This window comes from Lactuca serriola, chromosome 8 (assembly GCF_051521515.1).
Source record: "Lactuca serriola cultivar US96UC23 chromosome 8, Lser_US96UC23_V15, whole genome shotgun sequence".
NCBI classification, from domain to species: Eukaryota; Viridiplantae; Streptophyta; class Magnoliopsida; order Asterales; family Asteraceae; genus Lactuca; species Lactuca serriola.
In genome coordinates this window covers 251,839,562-251,866,540 of record NC_136415.1, presented here as the reverse complement: position 1 = coordinate 251,866,540, position 26,979 = coordinate 251,839,562, and the positions used below count along the sequence as shown (strand labels likewise).

General features: G+C 38.4%; 1 pseudogene; it reads right to left on the bottom strand.

The window, feature by feature from the left end:
- LOC145068026 (AMP deaminase-like) overlaps positions 1–19,760 on the bottom strand; it is a 104,882-nt pseudogene extending 85,122 nt beyond the window's left edge.
- Between the last annotated feature and the right edge of the window lie 7,219 nt (positions 19,761–26,979).

Below are 26,979 nucleotides of genomic sequence, written 5' to 3'. Positions count from 1 at the left end.
AACATCGACACTAAAATACTTATGAACTCACCAGCTTAATGCTGGTAAACTCTTTCAAAATAACTTGTATTCTCAGGTCATCAGTAGACAGGTACCGATGCCAGCTTTTGAGAAGATGGAGCGCATTCAAGACCCATCATATTATTTTGATTTACATTATATTTTTGGTGTCTAAAACTGTACAGAACACGCTTGTATTTAAATTATATATTTAATGCAATGGATGATGTTGTTTGCTTATTTACATTTACTGTGTTGTGATACTTTACATGACGTCCTCCGCCCCAGAACGTTTCCGCCGTTCTTGGTTTTGGGGTGTGACAGAATACATGCTTATCAAATTGCTTTATCTAAATATATTTATATCTATAAATGGAAATTGTTTTATAAAGCTTAAAGCCTTAGGATAATGTAGCTATATATACTATGCCTAGTTGTAAGCAATGATAATATACCTAAGAGTTATGATGCTCAATAGTCTAGGAAGAGATAATACCTAAATGTTGTAATAGCCAAATACGTAGGATAACATAGTATGTAGAAGCTATACTAGTCAAATATAGGGATATGCAATGTACTGAATCATTACTCTGCCCAAATATCATGTTTTAAAATAACCATAATTAAGGTATATATATGTCTTGCAAAATAAAATATATACATGCATATATATATATATATATATATATATATATATATATATACAAAATATTTATGAAATCTAAAAGATATAATTATCAAATATAAAATTAAAGGGGTTTATATTTTGATAGTTATAGGAAATCTCTAAGAAATATAAAAGATAAATACCTAAGGTTAATGCGTTAGTGAGCTGTTAATATTCATACTTATCCTAATTAAATTCGACTACCCTGATACCTGTAATTGTTAATCATGAAAGAGCTAGGAAGATAGAAGATATGTATATATCTATACGGGGATTGACACCCCCACCTGCGATTGCTAGCAACAATCCCGGCAAGATTACTTTATTATTAATCACTATTCGGCGTCCGATGAAGCGTCGTGGCAGGGTAATCATTAGTAAAATAGCGTCGATTATAGGGGCTCATGGTAATACATTACAACCACCTGAGAGATCTGACTACCATTAGAGAGACCTTTGAATGCTAGGTAAAATATGTTAGGATTAGTTAAATATCCTACAAAGATATTAAATTAGGATTAATAAAATGTCATAAAAGGAAATAAAGATAGGATCATTAGATATCCTGTTAAAGATAGTAAACTATGATTAATAAAGCATCATAGAGAGATAATAATATAGAATTAACAGAATGTCCTAAAAAGAAAATAATCTAGGAGGTGATATAATAAAACACAGGAAACCAGAAATTTAAGAATCATAAAATATCTAGAAATCTTTCAAAAGAGTGTATTACGCTTTTACCACAAAACTTGTGAACTCACCAACATCAAGTTGAAGATTTCAAAAATCGCATGTGTTCCTAGGATGGATTGAAGATCAAGACAAGAAGGGATTATTAGATCGAAGACATATAAGTTTCATTTATCTAGTTATGATTTGTTCTCTGTGATTTGGGTAATCTATGTACCATCAACACTTGGTATTTCCACGATCATCCGGGTAGAGGAGTGACAGAATGGTACCAAAGCTAGTTGCTATAGCGAATTAGTATTTATTTGGGAATTACGACTATAGCTTAGGATATATACTCCAATTAGATTTGCCCTCAAACCTATAAATAAAATTATTACTGTTAATTACCCTACTGATAGACTACTTAAGGGGGAGGTGACTAGTTTGAATGGTCGCCTGGGTTGCTAGATTTCAGAACGGCTATATGTTAACATGGTCATGTCCTCCGACACTTCTCATCTGGCCAATCCCTAATTATGTGAATTGAGTGAAATATTTTTGTGGTGTGTGTGTGTGTGTGTGATTTTCCATAAGTATAAGAGGGGGGAGATGGGACTCTTCCTTGATACATGATGGTTAACAGCACTTGCATGGATATATGATAGATAACTGCCTTGAGCTTCGTGGGGTAAATGTGAGCTGTCTCCTTTTTTTGTTATTTCCATGTCTTTTATTTGTCTACTCCCAACCAAAAATCTATATGGTTTTCGGCTTTAGAGGCTTCTCAAAGGGTTTTCGGTTTTAGGGTGGCCAAAAACACCCTATGTTCTTAATTGGGTTTTCGGTTTGGAGTGTGCATGAGCTTTTGGACTTAACTGGGCGCAATAGGAGAGTTTCCGGTCTAATAAGGCCAAAATTAAATGGTTTTTCGACCTAGAGTGTTAGGGCTGAGAATTCTTGGGTCAAGGCCCAAAATTGTTTGGGCTGAGCTATTGGATCAAGTTTTGGGCTTGCATGAGGCTATTTCAGTTAGATTCTAAATGTACGTTCATAAGTATTCAAATAACATTGTAGTTTGAATTTCACTAATTTGATGTTACAAGGTTACATAGAAGAAATTTTTTGTACATGAATCGCCATCTCAACCCTAAATTTGCTAGTTGTGACACTCTCACTGCTTTTACAAAGCGTTCCAGTTTTCAAAGAGGAATTCTTGATCCTACATTATTCCGAAGATCGAATGGAAACCATCTCATGTTACCTAAATTATATGTTGATGGATTCATCATTGGATCTACGAATTCAAGTATGGTTGTTGATTTTGTAAAGCAAATGGTTAGTCAGTTCTAAATGAGCATGAATCATGAATTAAGATTATTCCTCGGTCTTAAAGTTAAGCAGACCACAGAGGAATCTTTATTCATTAAGAGAAATACATTTCCAAACTTCTAAATATTTAATGGACACTTGTTCCTCTACAAAGGTTCCAAGGGGTTTCGGACACAAGATCTTGTCAGACCCATCAGGTGTTGTTGTTGATCAGAAGAAGTACAAGGGAATGATTGGATCGCTACTCTGCCACACTACAATTCGTTCGGACATCATGTTCTCTATATGTGTGTATGCTAGATTCTAGCATAATCCGAAGATGTCTCATCTTCTGGTAGTCAAGCAAAATTTCTGACTCAAATTATGGAAGTCTTCAACTGGATAGAAAAAGCACATATGGAGGTTGTCAATTTTTGGATGGAAGATTGGTCATTTGATCATCAAAAAAATAGAACTGTTTTGCTCTTTCTACGGCTGAAGCAGAATACATTGCTGCTGTAAGAGTTGAAAATGCATATGTTCAAGAGTTAAACATGTTTGAGCACACCACCTATATTTTCTTCATTTTGAGTGTACAAACATGACCACAAAACTTTTATAACAGAAAGATGTTATGAATATTTACTTTATGATTTTAACATACGTTAAGAACCCTTTTGTTCAAGAACTTGTTCCATGTTCAACCCACAACTATGACGCATGCAATTATCCAAAGGGTAATCGAGACTTGACTTGTATACTCCCCCCAAAAAATATGAAAAACACTAAAATATGGGGGTATGAAGCTCACCTTGGTCTTTTTCGTGAGTTGTAGGAAGGAAAGTGAAGAGATTTTGAGCCTAGTCTTGATCTTGAAGAGATTCTCGAAAATGGGTGATGTTCTAAGAAGCTACACACGAAAATGGTGTGTAAATGTGATGATCTTAACCTTTTGGTGTACAAAATCACTTGAGTTTTAAAAGAAACTTACCTAACTTTCTTAGGACCACTTGAAGATGTAACTCCTCTTGATGGTGGTTCACAAAAATTTAGGAGAGAAAGGGAGAAGTTCTTGGAGTGAAGTGAATGAAGATTTGTGTGGTTTGTGTGTGTGTGATTGGCCGCCAGTAAAAGAGGGGGTATATGGGAATCTTCCTTGATACATGATGGTTAATAGCACTTGCATGGATATAAGATAGATAATTGCCTTCAGGTTTGTGGGGTAAATGTGAGGTGTCACCTTTCTTTTTTGGTATTTCCTTTTTTGTCTACTCCCAACCAAAAATCTATATGGTTTTCGTTTTTAGAGGCTTCTCAAAGGGTTTTTAGTTTTAGGATAGCCGAAAACACCCCGTGTTCTTAATTAGGTTTTCGGTATGGAGTGTGCATGAGCTTTTGGACTTAATTGGGCCCAATAGGAGAGTTCTCGGTCCAATAAGGCCCAAAGGAAATGGGTTTTCGGCCTAGAGTGTTTGCGCCGAGAATTCTTAGGTCAATGCCCAAAATTGTTTGGGATTAGGTATTGGATCAAGTTTTGGGCTTTCATTAGGCTATTTGAGCTTGATTCTAACTGTATGCTCATAAGTATTCAAATAACATTGTAGTTTAAATTTCACTAATTTGATGTTGTAACATTATCCCCCCGTTAGAGGGAATTTCATCCCAAAAATCATTCTAAAGTAGCCTTCAAGAACTAGGGAAAAGATAGGGGCACTTCTGCATCATTTGGTCTTCGCATTCCTAGGTGAACTTTGGTCCTTGTTTTGCATTCCACAGGACCTTCATGATGGGAATGCGATTTTGCGTTGTTTGCTTCACTTACCTGTCCATTATTTCAATGGGTTCCTCGATGAAATGATGGAGTTCATTTACCTCAATATCATCAAGCGGGACAACGAGAGTTTCAACAGGTAGGCATTTCTTTAGATTGAACATATGAATGACAGGGTGTACATTTCTGAGTTCAGGCGGTAGATGGAGTTTATAAGCCACCAAACCAATCCCAACAAGGATTTCAAGGGTCCGATGTATCTCGGTTCAATTTACCACGCCTCCCAAAGCATATCATCCCTTTCCAAGGAGAGACCTTTAGTAGTATGCGATCACCAACTTGGAATTCCAAGAGCTTCTGTCGCTTACTTGCATAGCTCTTTTTTCAGTTTCTAGATGCCTCTAGTCGTTTTTGAATTTGGGTGATCTCTTCGGTTGTCTCTCTGGTGATTCTCAGGGCTGGTGACAATGTCGTCGGGTACTTGCCTTTTGGCTAGTTGTGTGTTGGTCATCATAGCCCAACACAAGAGTGGTTTGCATTTGCGTCCTATATGGTGACGTGAATGGATGGTCATGGCTATTGAGGATTGTGTACTTGATGCTCCAAACATAGTGTCTCTAAACCTTAAGGCGAACACTATTGTCACCAAAGTTAATGTTGCATGTGATGTAGTTGGCCTTATAATTCTTAGGTTGCCTCGGGAATTTCTTCCTACAAAATTCTGAGCTAGTGGCACGCCGACTTTCGTTCATTCATTGAAGTTGTTGAATAGGTCGTTGATTCGTGGGAAGGGAATATTGGTTACTGTTGGGTTATGAGAATTCTAACACTCCTAAGTGTATATGCAACCCTAAATACCTTGGATCTATGTTTTCTCTATTATATATACAAATATGAACATCCAAGGTATTATCCTAATCTAGCATACAAAACAATGAGTGTAACAAGATAGAATACATACCTCTTTGATGTAGAAAGTCTTCATGAAGCTTGAGTGCCTACTGCCCCAAGTGTGACACCTCAAATGGTTCACACTACACCAAATACACTTGAAATAACTTGAGAGAAATCTACACTTCATGAAAATCGGCTAGCCCTCTCTAGAATGATACTAGTCGCCCATTTTGTCAAGAATAAGATCTTTATATAGTGTTACAATTAGGGTAAACCCTAATTGTCATGACTTTCCATTTCCATGGATCCATGGGTTCAAATACACCATGGTGCATCCATGGACCATCCTATGGGTTTTAGCCCAACTTGATTATCCATGGAGCATTAGCCCACTATACAAGAATGGATGATTTACACAATCAACCCATATATTTAATTAGTCTTCTTTTGATCACTTAATTAATTCTTGATCAATACTAATTAAATAATCTTATTATTCTTATTATTAAAATACTAGAACTTATAATATATTAATAACCATAAGTGTCTTATTTCTCTCATTATAGTCTATCCAAGTGCATGATGCCATGCAACCCAAATGGACCATGCCGGGTTGGGTCAAGTCTTACCAATTATAGTTATGGACTTAGACATTAATCCAACAGTCTCCCACTTGGATAAGTCTAAAACTAATATTGCGTATGACTTCAGGAACCGACTGGCAATCGTAGCTCTCAAAAGCTTCTGTCGAACTCTGACCTTGTAGATGAACTTTGACCTTTGTCAGTGACTGGTCCATTAGATAAGGGATCATATATTCCTCCATTCTATATATCATATGGACTGAGACACGGATTATAATCATTCTCTCTGTCCATTTGTTGTTTCCCGATTTCCGATTTATGACGACTAACTAATTGAACAAATCAAACCAGTCCTGGCCCGGCCGAGCACTTCCATTTGTCATCATCAAATCATCGAGGGGCCCACAGATATCACTTTTATCCTGAAGGTAAACGGAATGGATAAACTTCGACTCATATGGCTTGTTCTACTACTTGTTGAATCATACACAAAGGCATGTTTTATAGCACCGAGTTACCGATTGCGTTTTCGTGCAATCAATCCAACTCATAGTAACAACTCATATCTCTAGGTTTGAAGAATATAAGATATTATCGTCTCAAGATCACTCGTGATAAAATCCATGAAGTGATTCCAATGAGCGCGGGTTGAATCCAATACTCAGAACTTATGAGCACTCATGAGTGTTGTATCCCTTTGTCCAACACCTTAGACCTCTACAAGCCAACCCATGACAGTCTTAATTCATATCTACTTCCAACATATAACCGACTGTGGATAGTTTGAATAACTTAGTCATTTCGGAAGAATAACCCAGTTTATTTTGGAAGTCAAAACATGCAAAGTGAAACACAATAATAATTGAATCCAATATGGTATCAAAACCTATGAACATAAATAAAACACCTTTTATTTATCACCATATGATTACACATTATTCATTGTATACTGTTTCAGCTATCAACTTTATTCTTGAATTTAAAACAATAGTTGTCACATGCTCCAAGCATGTACACTATGTTTTCTAAACACTAGTCATGCCATACACCAAGTATGCATACTATGTTTGTCTATGATCTTTACTTTGTGAACTAGATCCATTGAACATAACTTCAATGATTTTCTTTTCACACTCCTAAATCCTTACTGCAAATACAAGAATTCCAAATTCATGTCATTTACTGAAATCTGTTAGATTCAAAACTTATATGCATTGATCCTCTTGTAATGATTATGCACAAAGTCAGAAAGACTTGACAACAATCATTACAGAGTATTCCAAAGGAGATCAGCTCCTTGGAAACATCCTTCTTGCATTAAGTTTCCTAATCTTAAACAGATTGAAAATTCTAACTTTGAAACATTTCCAGATTCCATTTTGACTATCACTTTTGAACAAGAGTTGCCTCCTTACAGACTATGTCAATATGGTCCTTCCAGAATTATCACCATACTTCCAACTGTCCTTGAGCACCCAATCTTTGGTAAACCTTAGATTGTCCTCGACAATTGTTTAATCCTTTTAGTCATATCCAGTTCTAAACCTTTTCCCTTCTTAATGCCCCAGGCATTTGGAAAATTTTAGAAAGGATGAATGTATAGCACATGTAATCGATCCTATATCCGAAGCATATGGGACACGATTCATGATGTCTCACATAAAGACTAAACCAGTCTTTTGCTATAATATTTCCATTTCAATTTGCCAAGTTCTCATAATTCAGATTATGAAAAGGGATGTCGTAATCATAATAGAATTTTAGAACGCAAATAATGGGCTCATATACAAAATTTCCTTATGTTGAGCCATTCCAACATGAAATTCATATATATATATCCTTGACTAAATGATTAAAACCTCACGATCTAAGCTTATAGATTTGAGATGAAGTCTAACTTCCTCTCCCTTAATTATAGCAAAACAACTTTTCCCAATTCAAACCTTTTGTTTTCTATAATTAACATTTCTAACTTGCAATACTTATCATAATTATCATGCTCCCACTAACATGATGATTATTAGCATAACACTTATGCTCCCACTAGCTTTGACATGTACTTAGAAATCAGCTGGACTTCTAGAAATCAATACTTCATTGACTTTCTTACCAAAGTTCAGATTTCTGATGCTAGATTGTTTTGATAAAACTTTATCAAAATCATACACCTTCCCTTAGATAGCACACTTGTGTATCTAAACAGTTATGAAGAGGGATGCCGTAATCATAATGGTTAGAACTTTTTTCCACTTCTCACAAGTCCAAATTAGTGTGCCGGTAAACCACACACGCTCCACTAACGACTTTGAGAATGCAAATATCACAATTGCTATCTAACTAAAATCTACTTAGTGAAAGTGTTTCCTCACCATCATTTTCATGAATCGGAGAGAAACCTTATGACACTTAGATTTAATGGTGTATGTGTTCTTATCCATGTGAATTTTTAAAACCATATTCACAAGACAAGGATAATGAAAAAATCCAAACTCGTATGGATTGAACTCAATCTTAATTTCTTGCCACCTGGCAGCTCAAGGGCCTGCCATTGCTTCCAAGTTGTTATGCAACCAATTGAGAACTCTAAGAACTCATATGCAAATCCAACTTTAACTGGAATGTGCACAAAATATGTCAGTACGATAGGTTATAAACCTCAAGTCGTGTGCTAGTGAAGAACTTCAGGCTTTATTCTTAATTAGTTCTTGAGACTTTCAAGACCTCTAAGACTCCCACTATCCTCTTGACATATAAGACTTTCTTGGATAGCCCTCATATATGTATCACTAGTGCCAATTTCTTGAGCTAAAGGGGTCTTTATATACTGTGGCTATTAGGGTTACACCATGTAACTCATGACTTTACCCTTTCCTTATGCTCCATGGGTTTTAACCTCCATGGAGTATCCATGGGTCACCACATGGGTTAAATCCAACATAAGGAATCTTGGATCATAAGCCCACATATATAAGAATTAATGATTTACACAATCAATCCCCATATATTTAATTAGTCTCTTTTGATCACTAAATTAAGTCCAAATTAATTCTTGATCAATACTAATTAAATAACATGATTTCATATTAATATATTAGAACTTATAATATATTAATATGTCACAAATGTCTTTTTCTCACAAATGGTCTATCCAAATGTTCCGATGCCATGCAACCCAAATGGACCATGCCGAGTCGGGTCAAGTACATACCAATTATAGTTATGGACTTAGACACTAATCCAACAATCTCCCACTTGGATAAATCTAAAACTATTATTGAGTATGACTTCAAACCTAACTGGCAATCATAGCTCTCAAAAGCCGCTGTCGAACTCTGACCTTTGTCAATGACTTGTCCATTAGATAAGGGATCATATATTCCTCCATTCTAGATATCACCTGGACTGAGACATGGATTAAAATCATTCTCTATGTCCATTTGTTGTTTCCCGATATCCGATTTATGACGACTGACTGATTGAACATATCAAATCAGTCCTGGCTTGGCCAAGCACTCACATGTGTCATCATTAAATCATCAAGGGGCCCACAGATATCACTTTTATCCCGAAGGTAAAAGGAATGGATAAACTTCGACTCATATGGCTTGTTCTACTACTTGTTAAATCATTCACAAAGGCACATTTTATAACATCGAGTTACCAATGCGTTTTCATGCAATCAATGTATAACCACTCATAGTAACAACTCATATCTCTAGGTTTGAAGAATATCAGATATTATCGTATCATAATCACTCGTGATAAAATCCATGAAGTGATTCCAATGAGCGCGGGTTGAATCCAATACTCAGAACTTATGAGCACTCATGAGTGTTGTAGCACCACCTTGTCCAACATCTTAGACCTGTACAAGCCCAACCCATGACAATCTTAATTCATATCTACTTCCAACATATGACCGACTATGGATGGTTTGAATAACTTAGTCATTCAGGAAGAACCGCCTAGTTATTCTGGAAGTCAAAACATGCAAAATGAAACACAAGAATAATTGAATCCAATGTGGTCACAAAACTTATGAATATAAATAAAACACCTTTTATTTATCACCATATGATTACACATTATTCATTGCATACTGTTTCGGCTATCAACTTTATTCTTGACTTAAAAAACACTAGTTGTCCCATGCTCCGAGCATGTACACTATGTTTTTCTAAACAATAGCTTTGCCATACACCAAGTATGCACACTATGTTTGTCTATTATCTTTACTTTGTGAAATAGATCGATTGAACATAACTCCACTGATTCTCATTTCACAGTCCAAAATTCGTACCGCAAATGCAATAATTCCAAATTCATGCCATTTGCCGAAATCTGTTAGATTCTAAACTTATATGCATTGATCATCTTGTAACGATTATGCACAAAGTCACAAAGACTTGACAATAAACATTACAGAGCATTCCAATGGATATCAACTCCATGGAAACATCCTTCTTGCATTAAGTTTCCTAATCTTACACATATTTATTGAACAACTTCCACCTTCCCATATTCCCATTTTGACTATCACTTCTAAACAAGAGTTGCCTCTTTTCAGAATATGTCAATATGGTCCTTCAAAAATTAACACTATACTTCCAACTGTCCGTGAGCAACCAATCTTTGGTAAACCTTAGATTGTTCTCGACAATTGCTTATTCATTTTTGTCATATCCAGTTCTAGACTTTTCCCTTCTTAATGCCCTAAGCATTTGGAAGAATTTAGAAAGGATAAATGTTATAGCACATGCAATCGATCTTGTACCCAAAGCAAATGGGACACGATTCATGATGTTTCACATAAAGAATTGATTCTAGATCAGTCTTTTGCTATAATATATTTTATTTGCCATGTTCTCAAAAGTTTGACAATGAAGAGGGATGACGTAATCATAATCGAATTTTGAGAACGCAAATATATATGAATTTTCTTAAGTTGAACCAAACCAACATAAAATTCATATATATATATATATATATATATATATATATATATATATATATATTCTTGACTAAAGCTGATTAAAATCTCAATCTAAGCCTTTTAGAATTGAAATGAAGTATAATTTCCTCTCCCTTAATTATAGCAAAACAACTTTTTCAACCCCTGCAACCTCAAGAATTGAAATTTTTGTTTTCAATAATTACCATTGCTGTCTTGAAATACTTATCATAGTTATCATGCTCCCACTAACATGATGATTATTAGCATAAAACTTATGCTCCCACTAGCCTTGACATATATCCAAAAATTACTGGACTTCTAGAAATCAATACTTTATTGACTTTCTTAGCAAAGTTCAGATTTCTGATACTAGATTGCTTTGATAAGACTTTATCAAAATCATACACCTCCCCTTAGATAGCTCACAAGTGTGTCTAAACAATTTCAGAACTACGAAAAGGGATGTCGTAATCATAGTCTCAACTGTTTAGACCTTTGCTTCATAATTCCGTGTTAGTGTGCCGGTTAACCACGCAGGCTCCACTAATGACTTTGAGAATGGAAAGATTTCTATATACTTAAAATCTACTTGGTGCAAGTGTTTCCTCACCATCATTTTCATGAATCGGAGAGAAACCTTATGACCCTTAGATTTGATGGTATATGGGTTCTTATCCACGTGAATTTGTCAAAACCATAATCACAAGACTAGGTTAGTGACAAATCCAAACTCATATGGATTGAACTTGTGCAATATAATCTTCTTGCAACGTGGCAGCACAAGGGCCTGCCACTGTCTCCTTTAAATACACGTTTTTCTTCTTGATTACTTCTTGAAACTCTTTAACGATCCTTTTAGACTCCCACTGTCCCCTTGACCAATAAGACTCTCTTGCCAAATATTCAAGAGATAGTGTGGATCCTTATCAAGACAAACACTTAACACGATTGGCCTTAGTTGGTCTTTGTTTTATCCAAAACATCACAACTTACCAATTTCAAATGTACAAGAGTAGAAAACATTTACTCTTACATTTGACAAGTGTTTTAAACCTTCTTTAAGACATGTCACTCAAGTTACAATCTTAGAATATAACTCTAAGAATTGTTTTTTTGGAACGAAGTATGAATCATCTTCTTGATTTAACCACTTCAACAATTCATAACTCCTCTTCTTAACTATCAGAATGCACTTAAAGGATGAATTGTGATAAGGTCTCAAAATCATTAAGATGGTCTTAAAACATGATACTAAAGTACTCTCCCATATTTTCAGATTTGAGAAACTTTTATCCTTCTGCCTAATTTGATTCTTCTTATTCGTTCTGTCATACATTGAAACTTTTCCAATGTTTCAGAATTATACTTAAGCTTGTAAGTATAATCATATTTACTAAACCTTAGTAAATCATAACTAATAGTCTTATCCATTTTTTTGTGGTGAACTTTGGCTAGTGCACAAGAATGTGTACTTGATCCCTTAGTCCTTCTCTTGAGTCACATATAGATGTGAACACGGAACTAGTCTTAATTTTCCAAAGTTGAAAATTCTCATACATCACACTAAACGCCTTGTATGATTCCAAGTTTCGGTCTAACTGAAACTTGGGTGATGAGAATATTTCCTTATTTGGTAAATTTAGATACTACCACAAATGAAAGAATCAAATTCATATTTTGCAATATTGATATAAACATACAAACATCAAGTTTTCATGAATGCCATTGTAAGGAGATAAAAATAAAGTAAAACAAACTTTTATTTATTTTAAAATGCGGAAAAACCTTTTCCTTACAATGCAACATAAAATTAAAACTATTCTATTACATGTTTCCTAGCAATCTATCATAACTCCTAAGGAGTAGCTCAAGAATCCGATCTTCAACCAAGCGATAAAAATCCATCTTCGCAATCAAATTCAACATACTCTTCTTGTAAGTTTCTTCACTTTTCTTTGATTCTTAAAACATCAACATGTGACCCAGTCACATCATGTAACAAGAATCTCATAATAGAAACTTACAGAGTCACATAGTGGACTTTACCTGAAGTAGAGTCAAACTTATTGACTTTAACATCCTTAGGTAAATAGGTTGCTTCGCAATCAATGTCCCTTACTGTCACACCCCGAAACCGATGGCCGAAACGTTCCGGGGTGGAGGACGTCATGTAAAATATCACAACAAATGTACATAGCAAGCATAGTAAACACAACCATTACCTTACATAGGAATATTTACATTTGTTTGAAATCAAAGTAATACATGTTTTATGTATATACATCAGTATGACAAAAGTAAAGACGAGACTTCTATACGCTCCATCTTCTCCAAAAGAAACCGGGATACCTGTCTAACGTGAACCTGAGAATACCAGCAATTTTAGAAATATCAGCATAAAGCTGGTGAGTTCATAAGCGGTTTGTTTCTGGTGAAAGAAAATATTCCTTTAAGTTTACGAAAAGTTGTTTCCCAAGAAAATCCCATATTTTCTTATAAAAGCAGTTTGGTTATTCATGTGTTAAACAGCCGGTTTATGAAAAGTCATGTTATCTCAAGGAAAACCCTTATTTTCCTTAAAAGTTGGTGGTTGTTTATTGATCTGAAATGAAGTGTACAAGTACCAACCATACTTGTATCATTAAGTGAAGTTTCCCTGAAAGGTTGGTTATCCTTGAAAAGTACATTAGTTTTAACACATATATAAAACTAATCAATAGGTTGTGAACTAGTACCTAAGGGTATTACTGATACCCTCTAGTAATCAAAACAGTTATTACTCTGAGGTTAGTTCACTAAATTCATTATTACGTAAAAGTAAATCTCCATTATCTAAGTTGTGAGTTCTATAACCATACAATAAACTAGATACGGCTCATAACAAGGGCAGTATCATTTTATGACTTTGTCACTTGTAGACCTACCGGTCCCACTGTAGGTAGCAGCAAGGTGCGGGATAGTCATTCCCATATAGATCTATACACACAAGTCACATTCTCCCTCCATGAGATTCTAGTTACAGGGTTATTCCTACACTCTCGAATTCGGGGAAGTGTTACCAAGGACAGTCTCCAATCTTAAAAATAACGAAATTACAAGTAATAATATGGAAAATCCCATTTTATGATTGGCATGAATCCTTTGTGAAATATAAAATATAACATTTTATAATGAGTTTCACAAATTTCCTTGTTTTAGTTTGAAAACTAACTCTACAAGTTAACCTCTTAATCGGTTGGTAAAAACGGTTTTCTGTGTTAAAAGCGTACATATCAAATAAGTATTTCATACGAAATAATAGGTTTTGAGTACAAGTTCCCTTGTACTTTTTCTTGTATTCCCCCATGAAAAAATGAAAACTCGGAAAAAGGTAGGGGTATGAACTCACTAGACGAGAATGTGCCGGGTAGGACTCTAGGTGTCAATTTAGGGCTTGAACACACGCGAGGGTCCTATGTAACATTAAGTGATACATAATTGTATCTTATTAGACATTGAACCACTAATTATGTAAGATAATACACTCCGATGCTCGAAAACACCTTGACTCAAGTGTTGGAAGTGATACGGGTTGCATCTAAGGAGTGTATGGCTTAGTTAGAGAGTTTACTCTTCAAGAGTAAACTCTTATGGAAGATTACGGCCCAAATACCATATCCCCATGAGTTTATGGCCATAAACGCATGGGTGGGATGTTTTTGGTTGCTCAAAGGTCTTATATCACTTGGGGAAATAAGCTAGGTTCAATTCTAGGGCATAGGAAGTGACTATGGTTTGAAATGGACCATTTAGGGGAGTTAACGACTATAAACATAGAGTTTACGGTCGTAAACTCATACTTGCCCCCTCATTTCATGCTTTGATGGTTCTAGGTTAAGCATACATGTTTCTAGTCCTTTATACAAGCCATTGACGGAAGTTAGGGAACCATTTGACCTCCTTGAGGGAGTTACGGACAAGGGACCAATTCCTTGGGGGTTTACGGCCATAATCTCATTAAGGTCTTGGTTTCTTTGATGTTTAAGGTCCCTACTTCGATGGTTGTTGTTTCTAGACTTTAATCCAAGACATAGGAGGTGTTTAAGGGCAATTTAACACCTTAAAAAGGTGTTTACGGTCTATGAATGTTTATGGGCCGTAAACTCATGTTTAACCCCTAAATGACATGTTTTGGCGTTCTAAGCTCATTCATGAAAGTCCCTAAGTCATAGCTAAGCACTAGAAAGGTTTTGGAGGGTTTTGGGGCTTCAAAACCCACTAATGGGTGTTTGCGGTTTTGAGGGTGTTCCTCAACCGTAAACACATGATTTTGAGGATTTTGATTGATTTAATATAGAATTTGCATGCATACCAAGCTAAACAATAAGCTAGGAAGGATTAGTTACGATTTTGGACCTCGAAAGGGGCGTTTTTGGATCAAAATCGACTTGTAGAGAGAGAGAGACCTATGAGGGGTGTCAAAAAGCTTCAAAAGATGACCACTCAACCCTTATATAGGGTTTGAGTATGTGGCCAGGTGGGGATCCACCCAATACCGACGTTAAACGGAGCTTATGGTCGTACCCGATTAAATGTTCGTAACCCGACTTGGTCGTAACTAAAAGCTTTTCAAGGGATATCGAGGGTGTTTCACGTGTTTTTATTTCGTTCCGACACTTAAGAAATCATAATAAAAATCTTAACTGATTTGCCTAACCCAAAAGTTAACAGAAAATTTTAAATAAATAAACAGAAATAGGTTATAGTGACGAAATAAATTTCGGGTTATCACATCATCCCCCCGTTAGAGGAAATTTTGTCCCGAAATTTAGAATGAAGATACAAATCATGGAATTGGAAAGAGATGCGGATATTTCTGTTTCATCGAATCTTCGCGCTCCCAAGTGAATTCGGGTCCCCGCTTGGCATTCCAGCGAACCTTCACTATCGGGATGCGGCTCTGCTTCGTATGTTTGATCTCTCGATCCATGATTTCGATTGGTTCTTCTACGAAGTTCAGGCTTTCGTTGATCTCGATCTCATCAAGAGGGATCACAAGGGTTTCATCATATAGACACTTTTAAAGATTAGAGATGTGGAAGACAGGATGGATGTTGCTAAGCTCTTGAGGTAGTCGGAGTTTGTAGGCTACGGGACCGATCCTAGCAAGGATCTCGAAAGGTCCTATGTACCTCGGGTTAAGTTTTCCGTGCTTTCCAAAATGTATCATGCCTTTCTAAGGCATGACCTTCAACAGGGCACGATCTCCAACCTAGAATTCCAAAGGCTTTCGTCGTTTATTGGCGTAGCTCTTTTGTCTGTCTCGTGAAGCTTTCAGTCGTTCTCGGATTTGGATGATCTTTTCGGTGGTTTCACGGATAGTTTCAGGACCGGTGAGAGCACTGTCGGGGACTCGACCCTTAGCTAGCTGCATGTCCCCTACCTCGGCCCAGCATAGAGGGATCTGCACTTTCGACCGTAGAGGGCTTCGAACGGGGCAGCCTTGATATTGGTGTGATAGTTGTTGTTATACGAGAACTCGATCAAGGGTAAATAAGTGTCCCACGACTTTCTAAAATTGATGACACGTGCTCTCAACATGTCTTCCAGGGTCTGGATAGTTCTCTCACTCTGCCCATCAGTCTGAGGATGATAAGTCGTACTCATATCCAGCTTAGTTCCAAGAGCTTTCTGAAGGGACTGCCAAAATGTCGAGGTAAACCTGCTATCTCGATCGGAGATAATGGACACAGGCACACCTTGCAGTCGGACTATCTGTTGAATGTAGATCCGCGCTAGTCTTTCCATCTTGAACGTTTCTTTGATCGGAAGGAAGTGAGCGGATTTTGTCAAACGATCAACAATTACCCAAATGGTATCGCACCCACTCGGAAATTTGGGTAACTTGGTGATGAAATCCATAGTAATCATCTCCCATTTCCACTCAGGTATTTCGGGTTGTTGGAGCAGACCCAAGGGTTTCTGATATTCGACCTTCACCTTGGCGCAAGTCAGACACTTGCCCACGAAGGTAGCGATTTCGGCCTTCATGTTTGGCCACTAGTATAGCTTATTGAGATTCAGGTACATTTTATCCGAACCTGGGTGAACGGAGTATCTAGTCTTGTGAGCTTCGTTCATGACAACCTCCCTGAATCCTCCGAACTTTAGGGTCCAGATTTGGTCCATGAAACAATAAACTCCGTCACCTCTGATCTCAAGATTCTTATCCATTCCCCTCAAGTCTTCGTTCGACACGTTCTCTGGTTTTAGGGCTTCCAACTGAGCCTCTTGGATTTGCACGGATAAGTGGGAATGGATGGTCATTGTCAGTGTCTTCGCCTTGTTGCCTGAGCTTTCCTTTCGGCTAAGGGCATCTGCCACCATATTGGCCTTGCTGGGATGGTAGCGGATTTCGCACTCATAGTCGCCGAGCAGCTCTACCCATCGTCGTTGTCTCATGTTTAAGTCTTTCTGATCGAAGATCGTGCATTTGGTTCCGTAAAGATAATGTCTCCAAATCTTCAGCGCAAAGACCACTTCTCCTAACTCCAGGTCATGAGTTGTATAGTTGACTTCGTGTGCTTTCAGCTGTCTCGAGGCATAAGCAATAACTTTTCCCCTCTGCATAAGCACACAGCCTAAGCCCTGATTGGACGCATCGCGGTAGACAACGAAGTCCTCCGTCCCTTCGGGCAGGGACAGGTTAGATGTGCTGCACAAGGCTTTCTTCGATGTTTGGAATGCAGTGTATTTCTTTTAGCTCCAACAAAAGAGTACACATTTCTGTGTCAGAGTGGTTAGGGGTTTGGCAATTCTGGAAAAATTTTGAATGAACCTACGATAATAGCCGGCAAGACCCAAGAATTGACGGATTTCTATGGGTGTCTTCGGTGCCGACGAATTCTCTATTGCCTTGATTTTGGAAGGGTCCACGTGTATACCTTCCTCACTTACCACGTGACCAAGGAAAGTTACCTTCCGAATCCAGAATTCACACTTGGAGAATTTCGCATATAGCTTCTCCGTTCTAAGTGTTTCCAACACTAACCTCAAGTGTTGTTTGTGATCTTCTTCGCTTCTGGAATAGACAAGTATGTCGTCAATGAACACGATAACGAACTTGTCCAGAAAGGGGTGAGACACCCGGTTCATCGGATTCATGAACACTGTCGGTGCGTTGGTTAGACCGAAGGGCATCACTACGAACTCGTAGTGACCATATCGAGTTCTGAATGCTGTTTTGGAAACATCACTCTCATGAACTCGAAGTTAATGGTGCCCTGATCTAAGGTCTATTTTTTAGAAGTAACAGGCTCCCTGAAGTTGATCGAAAAGGTCGTCTACTCGAGGAAGAGGATAATGGTTTTTGACGGTTAGTTTGTTCAATTCGCGGTAGTCTATACACATCAGAAAGGATCCATCTTTCTTCTTTACAAATGATATCGGGGCTCCCCAGGGTGAGGAACTCGGTCTGATGAACCCTTTACTAAGTAGCTCGTTAAGCTGACTGTATAACTCCTGCATTTCTGCTGGCGCTAAGCGATACGGAGACTTGGCTACGGGGGTAGCTCCAGGAATTAGGTCGATGCGAAACTCAACTTGATGTTCAGGAGGAATTCCTGGGAGCTCTTCGGGAAAGTCATCAGGAAAGTTGCAGACTTCGGGGATGCTCTCGAGGTCTTTAACTTCCTGTTTCTCGTTTATCACCTGGGCTAGGAATGCATAGCACTCCTTTCGCAGAAGCTTTTGAGCTTTGATGCATGAAATGATGCGAAGATTAGAACTAAGCTTATCATCGTAGATCATGAGGATTTGACCAGAAGGAAGATTGAGGCAGATAACTTTTTCATAACAAAGGATATCAGCATGATTGGGGCTCAACCAATCCATGCCAATGATAACATCGAAGCTTTTTATGGAGACTGGCATAAGGTCGATGGGAAAAGAATGATCGTTCAGGGTAAGGATGCAGCCTATGAATATATCGTTAGCGTTCTCTTTCTCGCCGTTAGCCATCTCGACGATAAACATTTCAGTTAATGGTTGGGATTTATGTCTAAGAAAACGCTTGAATGCATGACTAACAAAACTTCTTTCAGCACCAGAATCGAAAAGAATGCATGCATAGGAGTTGTCGAGAAGGAACGTACCCGTGACAACTGTGGGGTCAGCGACTGCCTCTTCTTGCCCCATCGTTAGAATTCTCCCGGTGTTGCCAGTTCTTGTTGCTTTGGGGCGGTTTCGCTTGAAATGCCCGACTTCACCACAGCCGTAGCAGGCCTGACCGACACCTGCTCCAGAAATTTGATTGGTTGGTTGGGCTGGTGTCTTGCAAAATCGAACCGTATGCCCCTTTTTACCACAGTTGGAGCATGACAGTTCACGGCATGGGCTGGAAGTGAGATGATGGTAGTTGCACTTGTCGCACCGAGGAAGGGTACCAGCATATCTACTGGTAGGTGCTTGCGTGGCAGGAGTAGCAACAGGGGTAGTAGCAGCATGAACTGCCACAGTTTGCTGCTTCTTCGCGGGCTCCTACGAAGACTGACCTTTCTTCTGTTTCCAGAATTTTCTTTTCTCACCACTCCTTGCTGGTTCAGGAGCGATGGCCACTTCATCGAGATTGTCTCCATGATCAATCAGAGTTTGCGCCAGACATTTAGCGTTGTCGAAGGTGTTTGGCTTCACAGCTAAAACATTTCCCTTCGTTGGCTGGGTCAGTGCCCAGATGAATCTTTTAATCTTTTTACATTCCGAGGTGACCATTCCCGGACAGAGGAGTTCTAGGTCTTCAAACCTAGAAGTGTAGGCGGAAACATCAGAACCCTTCATCTTCAGGTTCCAAAGTTCGTGCTCCAGTTTTTGCAATTCGCCTCGAGGGTAGTACTCAGCAAGTAGAAGCTCCTTCAAACTCTCCCAACCCATAGCGTTTGCCACTGGTAGGGTTAGAGATTTGACCTAACCATTCCACCAGGTCAATTCCCAGTTAGCGAAAGTGCAAGCAGCGGATTTTACTTTGTTGGCTTCGGAACAGGAACAGATTTGTTTGGTCTGGATCTGGATCTTTTACAAGTAATCAAACAATCTCAAATCGAGAATAACAATAAGATGAATAAGAATTGAGCTTGCACACGTTTATATCAAATAACCGTCTGGTACAACTCAAACACTAGCCGTAAACTGACTGGCATCTGACAATATAAATGACCAACTCCTAGCCCTTATATACTCGTCTAGACAGCAAACGGAGTTTGCGGCCGTAAACGTGTTTACGGTCGTGAACTTGACAAAACAGCAAACGACACTAAATAACTCAAAAGTACTATTATAGACTCATAACCAAACAAATCACATAGAAAGCCTAGCCCAAACCATTTATCAGACCCTTCAATCTCCCCCTTGGTTTGGTGCTAGCATGAATTCAGTCCTTGTCGACGACCAACACATCAGATCTCCCCATTGCTCCATTCCACGTCTTCTTCTCAACAATTTGAGCCACCATCGTCGTATATTCTTTTGCAGCGGGCTCAAATATTGATTCAGCCACCACAATCTGTTTAGTAGCAAGATGATGTATGTCCCATTTGTGAAATTGAAGCAAGTCCCTTTTCTCATAGAGACGGATGCAATCTTCCTTTAACTTGATAACCGCAGCATCTGTGGCTTCATCATACACCCAATAAAGCATGGATGCAAGAGAACCATCAAGGTAATTTTGAAGAACAGGGACTTGCTTAACCTAAGCCATAGCAGGCCACATCACTGATGTAATTGACTGTTTTTTTGTGGTATCAAATACCTTGGAGTGAACCTTGACAATAGACTCTGCTGTCTTCATTGACGGAAACCCCTTGGCCACTTGATCTTCCAATAAAGATTTGAACTGACTAGCTTTGGGATTTACTGATAGATTTGAAAAGGGAGCTTTGGATAGCTCAATAAGGTCAAACTTAGTAAAAGAGTTAAAATCATGAGCATCCTTGTATAGTTCCTTATTCCCGCTCTTCCTTCTCACCATAAACATGTTCTGCGTGTCATGGAATCCCCACAACACGATTCCTGACCTATCACCATAGACATCCCTGAAAGTTTGAGTGCTTAAATCAGTGAAAGTTATTCAAGGCCTATCTCAAGGGGCCTTATGATCCACACATCTTTTGAAAAGCCATTTGCCTTTGTCATGCTTGGTAATAACCTTCTTCTTCTTAGCACCTTTTGCTTTTGCTGTCCTGGAAGCTAGTTTTGTATCCACTTCAAAGCGATCCAGAATGATGGGAGATCTGATCGGTTGAGAGGTAGTAGGAGCATCAACACTAGGAGCGTCTAGAATGGGGGGATTGACATATGGTTCCTCAAAAGTTGACTTTGTCGAGCAAGTTGTCGAGGTTTACTCCAGTCAGATAATATCAAGGGGAGGAATCCCTGATATTGTCACCATAGGAGTTGCTATTTCCGCCTCTGGATTGGAAACAGGAGGTGCAGCTATGAAAACGTCTTCTTCTTCTCTTGTCTCAGTTGTCACATGAACAACTTCATTGACATTGTCGAGCAAGTTGTCGAGGTTTACTCCGGTCAGATAATCATCATTGTTACCAAAATTCAATGGGATATCATCCTTATCAAATCCCGTGAGGTCAACATCCTCATATCCTTTATCATCGTTTCCCGTTTCCTCGTTGTAATTACTCTGCACTTGTACAGAATGTAATTCGTGTTCGCCATTGACTTGAGCTTTTGGATCTGGAGTCTCATTGTCTTCGTGAAGTGATGATGAATTCAGAAGACACTCTTTCAGATGAAGTCGGCTCAGATAGACTTTTCTCAGAAGTTCCATAAGATTCAGAAGACTCATTAATCTCTACAAACTGTCTGAACTTCACCAGAGGATGCAGACCTTAAAACACTACCTTGCCCTTTCGATTCTGTTTGATAAGGCCAACAGTGTGAGGGCCCCAAGGATTTTGTGTCCATCTTATCATCAACTTTGACCATATCGGGGAATTGATCATTAATTAAAACTTGAATAAATCTGGGATACATCGAAAACGCGTCTCTATTTCCCCGAGTCATGGCACCAATGTTTACCAGGAATTCATCTAAGACATACTTTGAGAAATTGAATTTGTTGTCGGCGGGCAAGGAAACGATTGCTCCTATATTTCTAATAGAGATCTCATCTGCTCCTGATCTCCTTCCTAGCATGCAACTGATGAACACATGAGCCAAGAAACACCAGTAGGGAGGCAGAAGCTTCTTCATAGTTGGAGGATAAGAACCCTCGTATCCCATCCTGTCAAGGATTCGTGGTATTTCTTCAGCTTCAGCTTCAGTGGGATAATCAGGTTCATTAAGGATTAACAAGGTGTCTCTGATATACTGCTCTGAAATTCTGATCTTGCAATTTTGCACCACTGCTTCAATAATCAGCTCTTTATTCATCTCTGTCACCTTGGCTGATCTCCAAAATTCTTGAATAAGATTCTCATAGATAACAGGATTCACCGTGATAGCGTGAGCCAGGCAGCATTCTCATAGTCGGTACATCATTGACATAAATTCTCTGTGGGCCACCGGTGGATCATCCAATACAACGGCAAGGTTATGCATCTTAGCAGCTTTAAGATACGCCATTTATCTGCGTTAAACGAGCCAAGTAAGAAAACAAAGTATTTAAAAATAAAAAGCTCAAGGTTTTCTTAATTTTGCAAATTGATATTGGCTAAATAAGAGCACTAATAACAAATCAGCAAGAGTTTACGGTCAAACAGGGTCAAAAACAGTTTACGGTCAAACTTGGTCAACCGACCATAAACAGGGTTTATGACCGTAAGGCCAAACCGAGTTTACGGTCTTAAGACACAGGCCGTTTACGATCGTAAGGTCACAAGAGGATTTTACGGTCCATGAATTTGCGGTCCATGAATATCCCGAAACCATAAACTCTGATGAACTGTAAACTCAAATTACTCCTTCGTTTTGCAGTCGATTCGAACAACAAAATACAATTTCAGGGTCGGATTTGACTTACCTTCAACATGGACTAACTGATTTCAAGAAAAATAACACGCGATTTTCAAGGATTTGAGAGAGGGGAGGCAGTTTACGGTCGATGAAGAGAGGAGGCGATAAAAGAGTTTACAGGAGTAAACTCTTCCTTATATACCACTTGACTTTTCAACTTCCTTTACACAGTTAGATTATCAGTCCAATTCCCAAATAGAATTTCAAAAATAAAACTTTTTGAGGATTGTTAAAGTAAAAGTAAAAGTAAAAATAAAAATTATCCTAATTTCAAAAATTTAAGAAACATTTGACACTTAAGAATAATTAAAAAATAAAAATAAAAATAATGAAATATAAAGATAACCTCAAAAATAAAATAAAAGAAATTTTAACAAAATAATACGCGTAAGTAAACTTTTGATTTCATCTTGTGATAATGGGATCAAAGTTATTAGACAATCTTTATCCACTTTTCGGTACCTTTCATATTCACATCTTTGTCTGGTTGATCGTCGATATTGTGATCCACTTAAACACGACAAATTGTGACAATTTTAGGACATACTAATAATTGTAAGACAAAGTGATCCTAAGATCTTAGATATTATATCTGATCCTAATTCCTTAGATACTATACCTTAAGGACCATTCATCTGACGACGACCAGGGATATTGTTGTCCACCTAAATTGAGCAGCGAGATCTATAGACAATCTTTGAGTTTTCAATTTTAATTGTACTAGAACGTGTTTCCCGCTTCCTGATATGCCCCAGCCATCAAGGACTTCCAGAGTACTCCTTACACCGGGTGAGCAGATAATCATTCAGAGAGAGAACAGATTCAGATTGCTATTACTTATTATTTTAGAGGGGTTGAGAAGTAAAAGGTTGCATATGCTGTGTACCAGGTCAGATTGGAAGTCACGCAAAGGAGACAGCATATGGCTAACAGATAAGAGGAATTTCATATATATATAACATGCAGAGAAATAGAGTTACATATGTTGTGTACCAGGTCAGAATGGAAGTCACGCAAAGGAAACAACATATGACTAACAGACAGAAAGAAAGAAAACAATTTTCTACAGACCTAATTTATCGGAATTTACCAGTCGACCCATCCAACCGGAATTAAGGACAGAATCCACACATCGAGGAAAAGTTAAACCACGGTTCCAAGTACAGGTTCATTTATTGTGACGAGTGGATTCCCATATATATCTCTCTGCTCAACCTATCCAAGCGTCGTATTGTCGGGCTGAACGGATCTAACTAGGTCATGATTTGTCAAGATAAAGAATTTCTTAGGTTCAACTCTGCCTAGTCAAGTCCATTTAGAATCTTTCGTGCCTACCGACGCATCAAACCAGAGCAAAGACCCTTCAACTTTGGGTACGTTACGCAGACTCAGGTTGCCTGTTATCACTTGATAATATCACTTCCCAGAACATCTCCCTCAACCACATTTCATATCCAACATATTTTTGGATTTTTCTGATTTTCTAATGTTTTTGGATTTTCTAAATTTTCTATTTTTTTGTTTTTTATTTATTTCTCCCCCTAAATTTGTGCATAGAAGAGAAACGAAAGTAAATGTGCAAATTTAAACTATCCTAAAACAAAAATTAATCCTCAAAACGAATCATTTTCAAAAATCCTACAAACCCACCGTATCGAGCTTTGTTAAACGGCTTTGTGAATAGATCTGCCACAAAATTAGCAGTGGGAACCTGTTCGAGCCGAATGAGCGAACACTCATAACGATCTCTGATGAAATGAATTTTGATGTCAATGTGCTTGCTTTTGGAATGTTGGACAGAATTTTTAGTGATTTGAATAGCAGCCTCATTATCACAGTGAATTGGGGTTTCTACATAGTTCAAACCGTAGTCCAACAGCTGATGTTGGATCTAGATAACTTGAGAGCAGCATGTCGATGCAACAACGTATTCCGCTTCTGCTGTAGAAGTAGATACCGTATGCTGTTTCTTGCATTGCCACGACACCAATCTATCACCAAGAAACTAACACCCTCCTGATGTGATTTCATGTCAAGCTCACAGCCTCCATAATTACTGTCAGCAAAAGCATATAAATCAAATTCAGAATTTTTCGGATACCAAAGACCCAGTTTTGGGCTGCCTTTGATATACCGAAAAATCCTTTTGACAGCAATAAGATGTGAAAGTTTAGGATTAGCCTGATAGCGAGCGCATTGACACACTGCAAACATGATGTCAGGACGACTTGCAATGAGATACATCAAGGAACCGATCATCACTCTATAGTGAGTTTGATCAACGGATTCTCCATCAATATCTGGAGTCAGCAGGGGTCTTTCAACCATGGGAGTTAATGTAGGCTTTGCGTCTGAAAATCCAAACTTCTCAAGAATATCTTCAACATACTTTGCTTAGTGTAGCAGGATTCCGGTTGAATTCTGTTTGACCTGAAGCCCTAGAAACATGGTCATTTCACCTACAGAACTCATCTCAAATCGCTTCTTCATCACGCCTTCAAATTCTTTGCAAAGCTTTGGACACGTGGACCCGAATATGATGTCGTCAACATAGATCTGAACCAGTATCTAATCATCACCCACATGCTTGATGAATAAAGTTTGATCAATAGTGCCGTGATAGTAGCCGTGCTCGAGCAAGTGCTTTGTTAGAGTCGCATACCACGCTCGAGGAGCCTGATGTAACCCATACAACGCCTTTTCCAACTTGTAGACATGATTTGGGAACTTTGAGTTAACAAACCCAGGGGGTTGATCAATGTAAATTCTTCCTTCACCTTCCCATACAGGAAGGCAGTCTTGACATCCAATTGGTAGACCGTGAAATTCTTCTAAGAAGCATATGCGAGAAAGATTTGAATAGCTTCCAGACGAGCCACGGGAGCATACACCTTAGTATAATCAAGACCCTCGACTTGTCGAAACCCGCGAACCACCAACCTTGCTTTATTGCGTATGATTTCACCAGAATCATCTTGCTTATTGCGATAGACCCAACGCATGTCAAGAGACCGTTTGCCCTTTGGTAACTCAAGCAATTTCCAAACCCCGAGTTTTTCAAACTGATTTAGCTCTTCATGCATCGCATCTACCCAGTTGGGTTCATTCAAAGCCATTTCAACGTTTTTGGGATCTATTTGAGATATAAAGCAAGAGTAAAGACATTCATTTACATCTCAAATCTGACTTCTAGTTTTAACTCCATCACCCAGTTGGCCAATGACATTTTCAATCGGATGATCGCGTTGAATTCTGGAAGGTATGTCTTGGCTGATGTCATTGAGAGAAACAGGAAGAGTGTGAATGTTGAAACCTCCATCATTTGCTGATTAATTCCTATTAGATGACTCTGCTACAAACTCATTTGCAATTTCTTCAGGAAAGAGGAGTTCCATAAACGTTGGATTGACAGCGGAAGCATCTCTAGACATGAACTCTCTCTCAACAGGTGTAAGAGGTGTAGCTTCAGCATTAGGAGTTCCAGTCGGAGCCTTAGACGCTGGACTAGTTGGTTGCGCAGAAGACTCCCCCTCAAATGGAGCAGAGGACTCCCCCTCAACCTTTGGGGGTCTATAGACAACCTCTTCATCTTTGTCTTCATCTTCAAAAACATTCTTCAAATTGGAAGGAGATGCACTTGAATTATCTGAAGACACATTGAAAGATCTTAATAGCGATGTGTAATCAAATAACCAGTCGGGACCCACTTGAGCGTCTGTTTCATTATCCTCCAGCCAGCGCATGTCATAGGATTCAACGATCTGCTTAGTCCTTTTGTTGTAAACCCTATACGCGGTGCGCGCAGCATACCCCACGAAGTAACATTCATCAGCTTTGGCATTGAATTTAGGGTTGGATTCTAAGTGAAGAAGGGTGCAAGGGCAGCCAAATACACGGAAATGGCTGACAGAAGGCTTGTGTTCATAGAGAATATCGTACAGCGTCTCCATCTATGCTTTTTTGATTAGAACACGATTATACACATAGCAAGCAGTGTTAATCGCCTCGGCCCAAAAGAAAACAGGTAGTTTGGAGTCACAAAGCATTTTCCTTGCGGCGTCTTTCAGTGTTCTGTTTCTCCTTTCAGCAACACCATTTTGTTGAGGCGTGTGAGCAGAGCTAT